Source organism: Patagioenas fasciata, chromosome 13 (genome assembly GCF_037038585.1).
Source record: "Patagioenas fasciata isolate bPatFas1 chromosome 13, bPatFas1.hap1, whole genome shotgun sequence".
NCBI classification, from domain to species: Eukaryota; Metazoa; Chordata; class Aves; order Columbiformes; family Columbidae; genus Patagioenas; species Patagioenas fasciata.
The window spans coordinates 19,832,553-19,849,200 of record NC_092532.1 but is presented as its reverse complement, the minus strand read 5'-3'; positions in this window follow the sequence as shown (position 1 = coordinate 19,849,200).

Sequence of the window (16,648 nt, the reverse complement as noted above, 5' to 3'; positions counted from 1 at the left end):
TAGAGGAGCTCTTTAAGACCAGAAATTCCAGAGTAGTTAAGTAAACCAAAGCTCTAAAGGAGACAAAAGCTGCTTTCTTGTGTTTCAAGAAAAGTTTAAAAGTTTGTGATTCATTCTGTAACTAATGCCGTAACTAGAGTATATAATTTGACTTAAATTAAGTTTTCATTTAAGAAATATTTTCATTTTCTTTAAAAGAATATAGTTTTCTTCCAAGAACTTGGACCAACATTGATTTTTATTTTGTAGGAAATATATAAATTCCCAGTTTGTATATCATGTAACTAGTTTACATGCTGAAAATATACATTAGTTTAACTATTTTTGTGTATATATCTTTGTAAAACCTTTCAATGTGCTTCTGTCTTTTAGTCTTTAGAATTACTTGTGGTTTTGTTTCAGTGTTTGATTCCCTTGATTGTTGAAGAAAAAAAATTGGGAAATGTAGATTTATTTATCTAAAGAAGAAGCTACTTGCTATCATTCTAAGTTATTTAATATTAAAGTCAGAAGTTTCATTTAACCTTAGATGCTATAATCTGCTTTTTTCAATAAAGACATTTTGTAGTTATCTTTGATTTTTGTAGTTTGTTGTGTATAAGTGTTGTATTTTTTTTTAATCTAGCTGGGCGCTAAAACATTTTTCAGGAGACCTTTGTATTGCCTACGGAAGTGCCTGATATTAATTGTGTTGAGTCTCACATCTGGGCAGGAAAAACCCCAGGTTCCAGTGTAAGTTGGGGAATGACCTCTTAGAGAGCAGCGTAGGGGAAAGGGACCTGGGGGTCCTGGGGACAGCAGGGTGAGCATGAGCCAGCACTGGGCCCTTGTGGCCAGGAAGGCCAATGGTACCTGGGGTGGATTAGAAGGGGGGTGGTCAGTAGGTCAGAGAGGTTCTCCTGCCCCTCTGCTCTGCCCTGGTGAGACCACATCTGGAATATTGTGTCCAGTTGCGGCCCCTCAGTTCCAGAAGGACAGGGAACTGCTGGAGAGAGTCCAGCGCAGCCACCAAGATGCTGAAGGGAGTGGAGCATCTGCCGTGTGAGGAAAGGCTGAGGGAGCTGGGGCTCTGGAGCTGGAGAAGAGGAGACTGAGGGGTGACCTCATTAATGTTTACAGATATCTAAAGGGTGAGTGTCAGGAGGATGGAGCCAGGCTCTTCTGGGTGACAACCAATGACAGGACAAGGGGTAATGGGTTCAAACTGGAACACAAGAGGTTCCACTTAAATTTGAGGAGAAACTTCTTCTCAGTGAGGGTGGCAGAGCCTGGCCCAGGCTGCCCAGGGGGGTTGTGGAGTCTCCTTCTGTGCAGACATTCAAACCCGCCTGGACACCTTCCTGTGGAACCTCAGCTGGGTGTTCCTGCTCCATGGGGGGATTGCACTGGATGAGCTTTCCAGGGCCCTTCCAACCCCTGACATTCTGTGACTCTGTAAGTGATTGCAGCTGCATTCATGAAAGATTTTGGTCCTCCAGTGCAAGTGTTACTAATTAAGGTCTAAAATATGCCCACAGCTAATGTTTTGCAGCTGCACTTAGAAAATAATTTAGCCACTCTGGCTATTTTTAATTAAGCTTTAACCAGTCTGGCTAGTTCACATGTAGGACAGTCAGTACTGAGGATCACTTCCTTTACAAGACTCCCATTATTTTTTTGTGTGTTCCAGAAGATAAATATTTGCCTGAGCTATGAACTTGCAAAGCTTGAAGCACTGGGACCTTGGTTTGGGGAATTTTCTCAATTTTCTTGCTAAGTCACAAGAAGTCAGAAACCATGACCAGAGCTGATAGGACTGAAAAGATGCTTTGTATGTATTTTACCTTTTCGAAGCTCCTTGCTACTTTCCTGTCTTCAGCTTCACGGCACAGATGGGAGCTTGGTCACACTTACCTTCCGCGCACCGTGGCCCTGCAAGAGCAGCTGTGTCTGTCAGGCAAAAGGTTCCTCAGCGCTGGGATCTTGTCTCCAACTGGCAAAAAATGGATGCCTGGGGAAAGAGTACAAGAACCAGTTGATTCCTGTTTTCCTCGTATTGCCTCCTATTCAGTGGGTGTCCTTCCCCTTAAGCTGCTCAGTCTGCCATCCTTGGGGATGCTCTTTCCTCCTGTGACCTGCAGAAGCCAAATACTCTCAAGCTGCTATGTCCGTGTGATGCCATCCTCTCCTCCAAAGAGGGCGGCTCTGCAGCTCTGCTAGCCTGGCTTTGCAAAGTACAACTGATTTCACATTTGGAAATGCAACTTACTGCTGGTGTTCACACTGTGGCTATTTCAGTCAGTTTTTTGTTCTTTTGCACAGTCAGAATGGAAAGAGTTACAGATGCCACAGTTGCTTTAGGGACATGGTCTGCACTTCTGTGCTTTGACACAGATGGACCACACTACTGTAGGGCTTTCACACACATGCTATTTTTCTCACTCTCCTAATTTTTTAAAAATTCATTGAAAATGAGCAATTCATGCCTCCCTTGAAGAAAAAAAAGGCACAAAGACTGGCCAGTTCAACACATTTTGAACAGTGCCCCACCACATGGGTAACACAAATGTAGTCAGATAAAAACTAGGACATAATGCAGCAAGAATTTATACCAACCCATAACAAGCCTTGTTGAAAAGAACAAACTGCTTAAAAACATTAACTGCTGCCCCTTGTGGGCCTCCTTGCAGGAAGCACATACTGGAAAACGAACATGCATTCCCTGCAGGATGGTGTGAGTCAGGAGGCGGCTCCCAGCGGGGAGCACCGCAGAAGTCTCCAGTGTCGCGGGGCTCCCTGGCACCGCAGCCGAGTCACGGGGCCGTGCGTAACGGGGCGCTGCGGCATGACACACGGTTGCTAAATCTGGCACACAGATTATTCAGGAGGGCTTTGGTAGCCCTGCGCTTCACCTTGCCAGCTGTCCCCAGGTCTGCACCCTCCACCTTGCAGCTATTGCACAGCACAAGGATTTTTCCAAGCCATCCCAGGGCTGAACCTGAGACACTTGGCTACTGCTGGGAACCATCAGGAATATGTGAAAGAGGCTGGTGAGGCTGCCTTCAGCTCACATCGCCCTTGTTCAGCTTTTAGACCTCCTAATTCATAGAGTCACAGAGGAAGTGAGGTTGGACAAGACTTCAAGAGGACATCTGGTGCAACACCACACCACCAACACACACTACAAGCCAAGTATATATATTTTTGTGTATATATATATACATATATATGTATTAAAAGTCTTATATGTAATACCTTAAATGTTTCCTTGGGTGTGTCATTGGGAAAGCTGCAATTGGAGTCTTGCCCCTGCCACTACAGCATTTCTTAGTTGGCCCAGTCTGACAGTGACAAAGCTGCTCAGTGTTCACATTTGGTGTTGCAGGCTCCAAGACACCAGCTGGCTGGCTGACGGATGCCCCTGCCTTCAGCTTCACAGCAGCGAAGAGGAGGAAAAGATGGCAGAGCCTGGCAAATGTAGAAAGGCAGAGAACCTGTGTAAAACAATGCAAACAACTTCAGATCAAGTGCGAGCGCTGCCCTTTGCAAGCTTTGTGGGCTGGCATAGTTTTTTGCAAAGGCAACATCAGTGACTCTCTTTTTTTTTGTTAAAACATCGTCATTTCAATCACCAATTTGTGTACATTGAACATTGGAGAATAACAGCGGACACCTTTGCTTGTCAGATCTATTTAAAAGCGAGGCACAGTAGTCTGCAATTGCAGCCACTCCCATCCAAGAACTCAGGCCTCGTTACTCCGAGTGCGGTTCGCAGCAGCATCTGCCTGCGGGCTTCTTCCTGCTTGCGGCCCCGCTTGCAATCTGTGATTTCGTCCAGCTTTAAAAACACTGAATTTAGCTGAATTTGCCAGACTATGATCCCAGTTGGTGCTACAACCTCATGCTTGGGGTTCACTTACAGATGAGAAACTTTGAAGATAAGAACTTTTGAACTACTAAGCAAGGTCTGGAAATAGTGAACAAGAGCTGGATGTCGAGCAGGACACATCAGTCTTCTCCGGATGCCTAAGCTGGACATGAAAGTGTCACCCATTGAGCAGATGGCATTGGTTTGTGGAATACATTGCAGGTCACCTCCCAGTCACCACAGCCGTGCTCATCAGCAGCTGAATTACATATTTTAAAGGCTATGGAGTTAAACACAATTTTTGGTAAAACTCCAGAAGACCAGAAATATTTTCTTCCTATTCAAAATTCATTTAAGAGTCTATCCCAGTGCTCAGTGCAGTTCTCACCATCTCTTCACTTAGCACCGAGACAGCAGAAATAAGTTGCCATACTGTTTATTAAGAGCACATAGTAAGAGGTTAGCATGTTTCTGCTGTACCTGCCTTTTCCCTGTGCTGTCAGCTTCTGCCCCATCAGAAGAAAATGCACTACATTAGATGGCATAAATCACTGTGCTTACACACACAGCATAGGATAACTACAAACTGAAAACTGTACAAAAAGTAAGAAACTGTGTGGAGAACTGGGTAGCCAGAGGTGATAAAATAAGTATCTATCCAGTAACACATTTAAAAACAAATTCTTAAAGGCTTGTGTCACAGCTGAAAACTCCACATTTGTATGTACATGTCTGGGAAGTCATCACCTCGAAGAACAAGTACTGCATTGGTTAGCTGCGGTAATTCAAGTGGTTAAAAGGATTAGCAAAAAACCCCCTGTTCATTAAAAATTTGGCACATTTAAACTGTTGCAGGAATGTTAAAGCCAACTGATCGGTTAATTACTGGCTGCTGTGGTGAGGCAAATCAAAGCCAGAGGCACCCCTCAGCGCTGCCTTTCCAGTAAGGAAACAGTGACATGCGCAGTTCCCAACTGGTGTAAATGGGTTTTACGCAGCTAAAACCACGGAAGCTTTGCCAGTTCCTGCTAAATGAGAACGTCTCATGGCCTCTGTGGACAGGGCATTAGGACAGGTAAGAAATTCACTGTATCAAGCTGTGTCTTTTACCACCTAAATCCTGCAGCTGAAAGCTGCATGAGTCAAAAACGACGAGCTCACCAGAGGGGAAGTAGAGCAAATTCTGCTCTGTGAGGGCCAGTTACCGTGTGGCTCTGGTGTCACCTAAGTGCCTTTACCTAAAGTTTGCAAAGCTCACACAGCGTGCGTAAGGATGGATGCTGTGACAGAGTAGGGAAGAAAATGAAAGCAGCCTGCGTGGCAGGCTGCAGTGGCGGGAGAGAACAACGGGACTTACCTGGGACACCTGCGAGCCAGAGGTTTAACTGCACTTACCAGGGGAGCCAGGGGACGTGGCTCCCAGAAATTTTTTTCCACAGAGCTTCTTCAAAGCGGTGAGGAAAGAAAGGGCACAGGTGTCCTGCAGCAGGACCTGCTGATGGCTTCCAGAAGGACAGTAGTGACACGCTCCTCCACATCCCGCTGTGCCTGGGCTCACCGGGGAGCTGGGCCTGTTCCTCGCTCCTCCTTCCTATATCAGAAAAAGAAGAGAAAAATATAAGCATCACAGCTTTCTGCACCGTTCACTGGTCTGTTCCTCATGAGGGCATTTCCCAGCAAGGGAAAGGGGGCAGACTGCAGCCTGCTAGGGCTGTGGCACCTCAGCACAGGCCAATGGCATTGGGCACCCTGTCACACCTGAATCCCTTTGCTCAAAATGGCAAGTCTTGCTCCAACAATCCTCATGGCCACTTTAAACACATCCTATGAATTCTAACAATGTCTTTTTATTTGGAATAGATCATTCAAACCTGCCTGGACACCTTCCTGTGGAACCTCATCTGGGTGTTCCTGTTCCATGGGGGGATTGCACTGGATGAGCTTTCCAGGTCCCTTCCAATCCCTGACATTCTGTGATCCTGGGATTGTGTGTGATTTGTTACCAACATTCCCAACCCATAAAAGCTATACCTACAGTTTATTTGTCTCATTGTTCTTTTATCATCACCTCAATACACAACACTTAATGGTAAAAATGACAGACATACAGCTGTAGTGAGATCTGCCTTCAGTTGGCTATAAACATTATTTCATTCTCCATTGAAAAGAAATGGTAACTTTTTGTTAAGTATCTTACTTTCCTCGCAAGCAGCTGCTACCCACCCTGTTTCTCAGCACATTTTCCAAGCTCTGGATCAAAACCATATTTTTTTAAAAGCTAGAAAGAGCTGTTTTAAAAAAGAATAAATTTACTGTCAGTTAATACATAATTGACCGATTATTTTCCAGAAGCCCCATCAGAATTGAAAAAAAAAAATGATGATAAAGATGTCTATATGGAAGAGCCTATGAATGCCTCTGAAATGGAGCAGAAGTCCTTAAAGAATGGGCCTCTGCATCTTCCAAACTACATCAAAAAAGAAAGGAAGTGGAGAAAAGTTTTCTTAAAATATTTCTTATTTTATTCTGCAATATACAGCAGAAAATCTGCTAAATCAACAGCTCTGGCAGCCACCAGACAACGCTTTGATAAAGCATGCTGGATTTCATGGTACCATTTAACTTCAACTTTTTTTTAATTAATTAATCACAGTATCTTCAAAGTTGAAATATTTTCCTTTGCTGATGAGCCAAAAAGTCGATATGAACCTAGGCACCTGCTGCACTGCAGTCAGCCACTTCCATATCAACTTTCCCTAAAATTTCATGGCTTTATTATTTGCGTCCAGGTCCAACGATCTCCTGCAGCAGGGATTTGCTTGCAGGCCTAGCAGGCACGGTCAGGCAGTCTGAAGACTGCTGATTGTCCTTGAGCTGGATCCTCAGCTGCAGCCTTGGATAGAAACGCGCAGCCCAAAAGACGGTAGCCCTGGTGAGACGATGCTGCAGAGACTCAGCAACGCTTCCAGATTAAGCGGGAGTGAAGAGGTGAGCAGGACGGTATGTAATGCACCAGCCGCCAGCCCTGCTTGCAGAGAACAGCAAAGCCAGCTGGTAGCTCTTGCTGTGGGGCAAGAGCAGTCTCTTGATGCTTCACCCAAAATCTCTGCAGTGCTACTACACCCGCACTTGGTCCTTTGTATCTGCTCATGGATGTAGCAAAGGTTTTGCTTGTCCTAGTAGCACCTCCCACCTCAAAAAAACCCCAAACTCACATACATTAACTTACTCTCTACGCTATACACAATATAAATAAATAATAAATCTACGTGTAGGGGCTGAAGGGCTGTTTTGTGCAAAGATCACATTTTAGAGGAAACCAGGTCACATGAGATTCAGTGGGAATGGATTACAAAGTATTTTAAACATATCCAGGATTATTCTTTGGAGTCAGGTGACAACAACTTTTGCATGTACACAAGCACATTTCCTCACGCTATCTGGCAGAGCACATCATCCCTTACTCCCTTTCCAGCTGAAGTTTACTAAACATCCTATTTTACCAGCAAGGAAGTTCCACAGTCCGAGTTGCTGCGATGTGCTCAGGGCCAGGCAGCAGAGGTGGCCGGAGCAGCACCCACGAGCTCTGGCCACTGCGCCATGGGGCAAGGGCCAGGGCCAGGCTGTGCCCAAAGATGGGGTTCAAACTCCTGTGCTGCTCTGGGTGACTGGTTTAGATCCAGCCTGCTGACAGCAAAGCACAGGCTTGTGAGCACAGCAAGAGGCACCCTCCTGGGTTTTGTCATGTTTGGGTCTCAGGTGACAAAAAAGTTGCAGTATGTTGAATAAAGAAGGCCAAAAGGTGGGAGAGCCAGAGGTGACCCAGTCAGTGGTTCAGTCTGAGGAGCAGACGGCCACTGGTCAGCCTCCTGCATGCTACCAAGTGCACCAACTTTGAAGGACATGGGAATGTCACCAGAGAACCTTTTCCAGTGGAAATATCAAAGTGATTTCAAAACAGGTACCCCTGAGGAGCACACCCCACCTTCTCCAGTGCCTCCTGGAGCGCGTGCCAGAGCCAGCTACCAAGCAAGTGTTACAAAGGCAAGAGCAGCACCACCAGTCCTGCTCCCCTCTTCCAAAATGGTTATTTTTAGCTGGGGCTGGCACATCAACCCCCAGACGCTGTGTAACCCCAAGAGGACCAACAACACCTCTGCCTGGAGGAGATGAGCAATTATTATCTGGGAAGCCATGGAGGAGACCCTATGCTTGTACCTGCTGCTGTGAATTGCAGTGAACTCCACCAAGTTCCACCACAGCAAGTCCAGGTTCAGCTGTGCAACCATCTCAATTTATTTTTTTTTTGTAGCAGAAGCTTCTGGAAGTCACTAAAAATAAGTTTGTTTGGGTTTTTAAACCTAACCAAAACACATTTGTGTCGTCTTTCAAGATGGCACTTCCCCCTTGTCCCTACTTGACAACAGATTTTTCAGTCATTAAGAATGCTCTGCATGCACAGAAATATCTCGGGTTATTTTTCCCATAATCAAAAGAAAACAAATCCCAGAGCAGCTCTGGCAGGCGGCTTCCGCCCAGCACCGTGGCCCCCCAGAGACCCATCATGCTTGGCTGCTGCCGTCACAGGACAAACGGGAAAGTTTGCTTTCAATGTAAAATTAGACATTGAAAGAAATCGGGTTCTTTTTTTTCAGCCCCCCAAAAAAGAACCTCAAACTCTTGCCCAAATACTTTGCCATTAAACATATCCTGAGACAGTAATTCGGATGTTTTAGTGCCTCGGATTGTGTAAGCCAGCGCCGACGTCCTCTCCCCGCTCCCCTCCGCTGTGTTCGCTGTACTGCTGAGCTGGGCGCACGCTGCAGTTCCTCCTGCCAGCTGCCCAGATCCCCTCTGCATCCCGCTTCTCCTCATGTGCTTCCTCCTCTAAGGCCCTTCCTGATTGTACAGAATTGGCATTTAGGAGGAACAGCAGAGTTATTTACCTTGTAATCCTCCTTTAAATCCATCCCTAATACTCCCATCTGCTGTGATACCTAAATGAATTAGAGCTGGTTAACACACTATGGTTACCACCTGTACCCATCTATCAGGTCTAAAATCTGGATACTAAGTTTCTGAGGGTAAAAAGCTGTTTTTTAATTACAAGGAAGACATTCTTGCAACTCTACAAGTTTAGAAGTAAACACCAGCAAATATTTCAGTATTGCCTAATGTAACTGCAGTTCTGCTGTAGGAAGTATTTCTATGTCTAGCACTGAAAGCCGTCCTTACAACCAACAAAACAAACCTTATCACAGCCATCCTTAGCAGTACCATTCCTGCAGTGGGTTTACATTGTTAAGTGCAAACTAAAGAGATTTTGTAAGCACTTCACAATAATTTACTCAATCAGTCTTTTTCTTCCCCTGTCCATTATAGATAACATTGGCTACCATCTAGAATCATTGACAAAAACTTCTGAAACGCTTTGCATTTGTGTGATAGGGACCTTAGCAAGAGACCACTGTCACATTCTTAGCCTTGGGTCTACAAGGTCAGATGAGTCACTGCAGTGTCTTCTTTTCACATCTGACCAAGTGTGCAAAAACCTGGGGACAAATGCTCCTGCACATTACTCTTATGTCCTGGGGATCTTCATTCAAGAGCATTCAGAGAAAACAAACCTGAAACAAGGCTGCGAAGAAATAATCAGAGGCATCACTGACTATTGCCAAACCCCTGCTGCATCAGGCTTTGTACATGTAGGATCACATAAGCCACTACAACAGGATTTCATAATCCCTTTTAAGCTGAAACCTAGTTCTTGGTCTTGTTCTTCGCTAATGAGAGGGGTGTCCTGGGCACAGAAACGCAGAGACTAGACCATGGCAAAGAGCAAGGAGAGAAGACAGTACTGCAACGGGGGAGGAAAACAACTCCCTGCCTTTCCTTCAGAGGCAAATTGCTTCTAAGGGCTGAGTTTCATGAAAAAAAGACAACACAGCTGAGCACAGCTCTTGAGGTGGTTCTTAGGCCTTGGCAAAGCCACTTGGCCTGTGGGGAGGGACAACCAGGTCTTAGGACATCTTAATCCTCTCCAAGCTTGGTCCATCAGCAAGTCATTCAGCAAAGTGTAGTGCAGCTTCACATCCTTCAGGGAATTTGAGGATCATCGGAAGTCAGGGACCTACCAACCACACTGTGTCTCCTGGTGGCGTGGACACCTTTTGCCTAACGATCCTCATGTTTCAAGTGGCCTCCAAGTACCATGAGCAGTTGGAAAGGTCAGAATCAGACATTACACACATAGACTTTCCCTTTAATGCTCAAATCCAAGCCTCTAAGAGCAAAAGCAGCAGCAGCAGCAACACCACCAGCCAACAGCAGCAGCCACAGTCCAGTCACCAGAGTCACCACTGTGGTGGGCTCTATCCCACCTGGCCTCCACAGAAATGAAGGTGTCTGCTGCCAGTCACAAGCTTATAAAAATAAAATGGCTTTATTCTTTGACTTTCTAAGTTTTTTTTAGTCATACTGTAGAAGAGGCGAGCAAAGGCAGAAACTTTTCCATTTGAGAATGGTCCATTCCCCAGCTTTTAAAATATTTGTGTACAGGATACCACAGAACTCCATACAGCCACCTAGTGCTAGAAAAATCACTCCTCCACTTCTGCGCCTGTCCTCTGCAGTCCCAGAAGTGTATGTGTATGTGTATGTGAGACCAAGTGTGGGCAAGGAGGAACCAAAGCCAAGTCTCTGCAAAAGTCAAGACCGTTCACTTCCAGTTATGGGCAGCAGCAAGTCTGAGAACAAAACGGCCGATGAACTGTGCACACAGGAAACATGCCCTTATCCCAATAAAGAAGATTGACAGACATCCCACAAAAGACCCAGCTACTGACTGTGGATTCTCCAGCGGTTGTTATCTGTGCTGCTGGGCTACGCTGAGTAGCAAGTAGATCTGCTTCTTTACAAGAGTACCCCAGCTGCCCACCCCACTGCCAGCCTTCCAAACACATCACTCTCTTCCTAACATGGAGCTACCAAGATTTGCTTCAATCAAATCCTTCTCATTTCTCAGCAATTCCTTGCCATGATAGGACCGAGACTGCCTGTCCTTGTATCTAATCATGACCATAAAAAGTGTAGCATGCTCCTTCCAAGTCCCTTGCTCCTACGTTCACACCACACGTGTGGTGGCAGAGGCAATCACGCAGCTGCGCACTGGAGCGGATCAGGGAACCAAACTGGGTTAAAACTAACGAGGAAAGAAAGAAAAACAGAAAGAAAGAAAAGGGTTGCATTCGGCCAGATCAATTACGTGGTTCCAGTTCACTGTATAAGTGAACAGATGCTCACGCCAGCAGGAGATGGGGGCCAGCACCAGTGCAAGGGGGTGGCCTGATGTATTCAGCAAACTACGGCCCATGTCCTCATGTCTGTCCCCACCATCGCCAGAAACAGCCACTGGGAGTCTGGAATATGCCCCACAATGCCTCCAACAGGGCATGACCCTGATTAAAACAGTTTAGTTACTTAATACCTTTCTTTAAAGTCATTATTCTTCTGGAAGATGGCAGAGCTAAGCCCCCTCAGGAAGCATGCCATTTGGACGCCAGTTTGAAATATCCAACTTTCCCCCCCCACCCCGCCTTGGAATTCTAAAAGATTTTGCCATGCAACCAGCTAACCAGGTCTTTGAGGGACAGAGTTTCTTGTTCTCTTGCTTATAAGGGAAACTTGAAACAAATTAAAATTATTCTGGCCTTGTACTAAAGGTCAGCGTTGTGGGGAAAGATGACTTGTTCGGAATTCAGTCAGGAAGTTTAACACAAATAATCCAGCTTGAAGTTCTGTGAGAACAAGTCCCAGCCAAAAAAAAAAGTGCTGATAGAACTAATTTAAGTACTAAACCTCTCCTTTCCAAACATTTTTTCCATTGATAAATCCAGAAGCTTTTAAAGCTGCCATGTGAACAAGTATTTAGCTGAAGTGTGAAAGAGATGCTATTGGTACCTTCCCAGATAAAACCAGGCTTTTATCAGGAGATTCAAGCAGGGAAGAGCAGAGGAAGGAACAGAAGGTATTGTTGTAAATTGCTGTGAGGATGGACTGCACTGGAGTGTCACCATTACTTGCTGTAAAGCATTAGGCTGCCTCAAACTTTTTTAGCAAACTGTTCTGTCACAGAAAAGGGAGAACAGCTGATAAATCCAACAGCTTACTTACAAATAAATAACTAATTCTTTGTTAGTAAAGAAATACCTTGCAGGAGTACAGATGCCTTCTGTATCTGTAAAGCAACATTTGCCTCTCTGAAGCTACACCATGAATTACAGTTGGAAGTGTTCACAACTTAGAGAAAGCCCAGAAGGACTTTAAGAGACTCTATTCCTTCTAGAAACAAGTGTTAAAACCCAGATATTAGAATTAGTAAAAGAGCAAGTAGATACTCTACCTTCATGTCACTGCCAGACTTGAAAGGATGACTTCAAAAAGAATTGGAGAGAAAGCATTTATGGTTTAGATAATATATATGTGTTTGTGTGTATGTAAATACCCATGTACAAGTATTTTTTAAATAAATTCTGTAGGGACACAATGGGTCTGGAGTTCCCTCCCCAAAATTCTGGAAACAAGAAGAACGCAAGCTATCAATTCCTCACAGGTTTACACCTCTGTGGTTGGTCTGACTGAAGCCAGTAGGGCTACAAAAACATCTGCATCCAAACATTTAAATCCAGACTTGGCCAGTGTGGTTTTGTTCCTCTTGCTGGCCAAGAGCTGTACCAAAAACGAGGCTTTAGATCCCATCTTGTCATTATAGAGTATTCGGTTCCACTGCTAAGTGGCTGTTCACATTAAACAAGTTGTACTTGGGACTAGAGAAACATCAAAATCAACCAACCTGCAATCTTCCTGTAACAGTCAAATAATACAAGTGCGGGGTGCCATGGTCAGCGCTGCCACTGTCCTGCAGACAGAAAAAGCCATGGATCACCTAAGAAAAATCTACATACTACTTAAAAAAATTCCAGTGCATTTCCAGAGCTGATGAGTTAGAATAATAATCAATTCACTTTAAAAATACCCTAGTAAGCTTTACATTCAGTTTCCATACCTGAATCTAACAGGACAAGCTGCCAAGAACTAGTAATAAAAAAATCTTCATGACTTACGGACAAACATTTTGATAACTTTGCAGGAAGAGTTGCTGTGGCCTACATTTCACCAGCAAACATGCGCTTTGTAAACACTGGTGCAGTGTTTTTAGCACAATTCAACACTCGGGTCTTTCCAAAGAGGTTTCTGCTGTGTTACCTGCACACCCAGTTTCATCCCATCCATCCCTGCACGATCGTGACTCGCTGCTGCCCTCTTTATTCCAGTATCGGCTCCGGTGCACGATAAATTCGGCAGCACCAGAAATCTTTCTCGCACTTTAATATTTACCCTCTCTTCTCAGCAAAAATAACCTGGAGAAAGTTACACTTCGTGTAGTCTGTGGAGCAGGGAAACACAAAAAAAGTACAAATGACTTACTGAGTGGTCCCTTCCAACAAGCAACGATGTTTTGCCACTCCAGGTGTTGTAATCAGACCATTAAAAGGTGGCTGCTTCCTTTTGGCTCTAATGAAGCATCAGCAAATGGATAACTTATCTACAACCTCTCTCCTTCGTCTGTCTCTGGGAGGCAGGTGCAGACTCGAGTGAGGTTCACGACATGGATTCAGATGTGACCGATTTGTGAGTTCCCAGGCAGCTATCTGGAGAAAGCTTGCTGCTGCCAAGAATGCGTGTTGGAACATCGCTGGATGTCATCTGTGCTCACAGTAACGGCTGCGCTTCATTCAGTCCCTCAAAAGAAAGGATCAGAAGGACATCGGAGAAATATTAAATGTTACGGTGTTTAATCAAAGTGCCAACACCAGTGCTGTCACTCCGGCTTGTTGGCAGAGAGAGACACCTACAAGTGCCCTCCCAAGGCAACTGCTACATTTTGCTAATGCATTTTGAACAGTTATTTCAGTGGGAAAACCCCCAAACCTCAGTTTCCTAGATTATATAATAAAGTATAACCACAAGCAATCCAGCTCTGCCTTGAGGAGGCAAGACATTTTAAAAATAGCTTTTGAAAGGTTAGTTCTCCCATACCATGTAAAGCACCAGTTCTGTATTAGTGATATGGAAATACGAATTTAAATCATGCTCAACTTATTTTTTGCCAGCTGACTTGCTCAGGATGTTTTCTTTCACTTTGTCTTGTTTCTCAAACCAGCAAAAATGAAAGGATTCACTGAAGTGTCATTTTTAACGCTGAACATTAAAGACAAATGTTCCTTTTGGCCGAACCCAAAAAAGTTTCTACAACTCTGCTCTTCACTTGTAAGAAAGAGTCAGACAGTCTAGTATTTATTCTGTTTCATAATTTAGTCTACACAATGTACTGAAAAATAAGAAACAGCAATGCTAACCAAAAGAGTAAAATTCATCCCAAATCTTTGTTTATACATGTAATGTCAGCAAAGCCCCTTGGCATGACTGTAGCACAGCAGCAGCCCCATTTCATGCTCTGAAGGAAGAAAAGCTTTGCCAACAAACCTGTTAAACTTCAGTCCAACTTACTAATAAGAATACCTGTAATTTTTTTTATTCTTTGCTTGTGTATAATACCCATGAAACAGAAAAATGTATTATCAGATATTATTTAAAGGGTACCTTGTCACTGAAAGACAGTGACAGTGAACCAGATGCAGCACAGTATTTTGGGGCTGCTCCAAACCTTCTTTGTCCAAAAAATGATATTGGGTAGATCCCTAAAGTATCAGCTTAACTGTAAGGCTATGAATCATGCCCTAAGCAACCAGAACAACCATTTCCAAGCACCAAAGCCCGAGAGCCATCTTCTGAGCAGCAGAGAGGTGGGAAAGGCGATGGTGTTCAGCAACAGCACGCTGTCAGGAGTATTGGAGTCTGTAATTTATAACTCATGACATCTAAAAGATAGTCCCACAACAGAACACAGGGCAACAAGCAGAGTCCTGAATTAATGCACAAATACTCTGATCACAATACCCTTTGTATTTTTTCAAACTCTCCCTGTTCACCGAACAAAGGTGAAGCTCCCACACGACCAGCAGTGAGCAGCTCTGCGCAGCACTATATCCCTCCCGTTCCTGCTGCCTCCAGCGTGACAGCAGTGACACAGAACAGCTGCCCCCAGAAAGTTTACTTTCCTGGGCCTGCAAGAGCCTACCATCCCCGACTCCCTGCACAATGTCACATCTACCCTTCACGCTGCTCAGGGCTTTTAAAGGTCTCCAGAGCAGCAGTGGATGGCATGCAAGGGAGGAAACAGTAAACCTCCTACCTCCAGAGTACTTTTGCAGTTTTGAGGGTATTTCTTGCCATCCTGGAGGACTAAAATAGATCAGGAGGTCTGTCTCTCCCACCACCGCAATTATTGGCACAGATTCTTCCTGGTTGTGAACGCTTCGTAGGGCTCATGAGGAGTAGTAAACAAATAAACAAAGCCTAAGAGTCCCCTGTGTCATCCCCCCCACCTCCCCCCATTAATTTTTTTGCTCTAGCCTCAACCTCGGAAATGATACAAGGAAGGGAAAAGGAATTTGAATGTATACATAGAGAACTATGTAGCTACAGCATACATGCTTGACAATGTAACCCACGGGAATACCGACTGGATGCTGAAGAAGCCAGTTGCATGTAGAACGATTTTAGTTGCTAAGTTAGACTCCAGACAAGGTTTTAAGAGCTTCGAGAACTTGTGCTCAGGTGTGTGCCTACTTCATTGGTTACCACTTTGCCACGCACACTTGAGCCAAATCAAACAGCCTTGCAGTAGCCATAGACATGTATCTCCAAGAGAGGTGGACCAAGCTCACTTGTGACAGACACCTGATGTGAAGGAAGCTTCCTCTCACATTCTTCCCCATGAGTGTGGTGAGGCACTGGAACAGGCTGCCCGGAGAAGGTGTGGATGCCCCATCCTGAGAGTGTTCAAGGCCAGGCTGGACAGGGATTTGAGCAACTTGGTGTAGAGGAAGGTGTCCCTGTCCACGACAGGGGGTTTGAAACTAGATGACCTTTAAAGGTCCCTTCCAACCCAAACCATTCTGATTCCATCCAGAAAAGCCTCTCTCTTCACACAAAAACCTTTGCTAACTTGACCTATGTATTTACTGTTTTCTTGCTTTCCTTGTAGGACAGCAATATGATAATTTTGCCAAAACAGCAAAACCTTATATTCTCTACTGTGACTTTTTGGAAATGGGACATTTCTGGCAATCCAGAAGAACACTCTGGTTACATCTTGGAAAAAACAAGTCTCCTATGTCTCTCGCCTAGTTGTCTCTAAGGCTGCAGGAACAGACTGTATGCGCACATCACTGTTTACTGTGCTGTAATTGTTGGTGTGCCCCTACCACAAGATAACTCAGTATCCCAGGACTGAGTGGAAAAGGTTGGAGACAAAAGGGAAAGGTGCAATCAGTAATTTTCTAATACAAGCATGCCTTGTTGTTTTTCATTTGTTTCTGCATTCTTGACCTTCTGAAGTCTCACTCGAGAAACTGAAAGTAAGGCAGAAGTTTTTATTGAGTGAAAAAAACCCCACAAACCTGTAAAATAGTCTAGGAGAAGTCAAAGATATCCCGTTCATGCATCAAGGCATCACTTGGCAAGTATTTGAAGCGGGTAAATAATTTTTGAGCAGATGCATTGCCGGTAACTTCAACTACATGCATAGCTTCTTGCAGAAGCTAAGCCCTTATATTTCCCAGTGTAAAAGCAAAGACTTGCTGGAATCCAGGCAGCAATAAAGTTGTTGTGTCTATA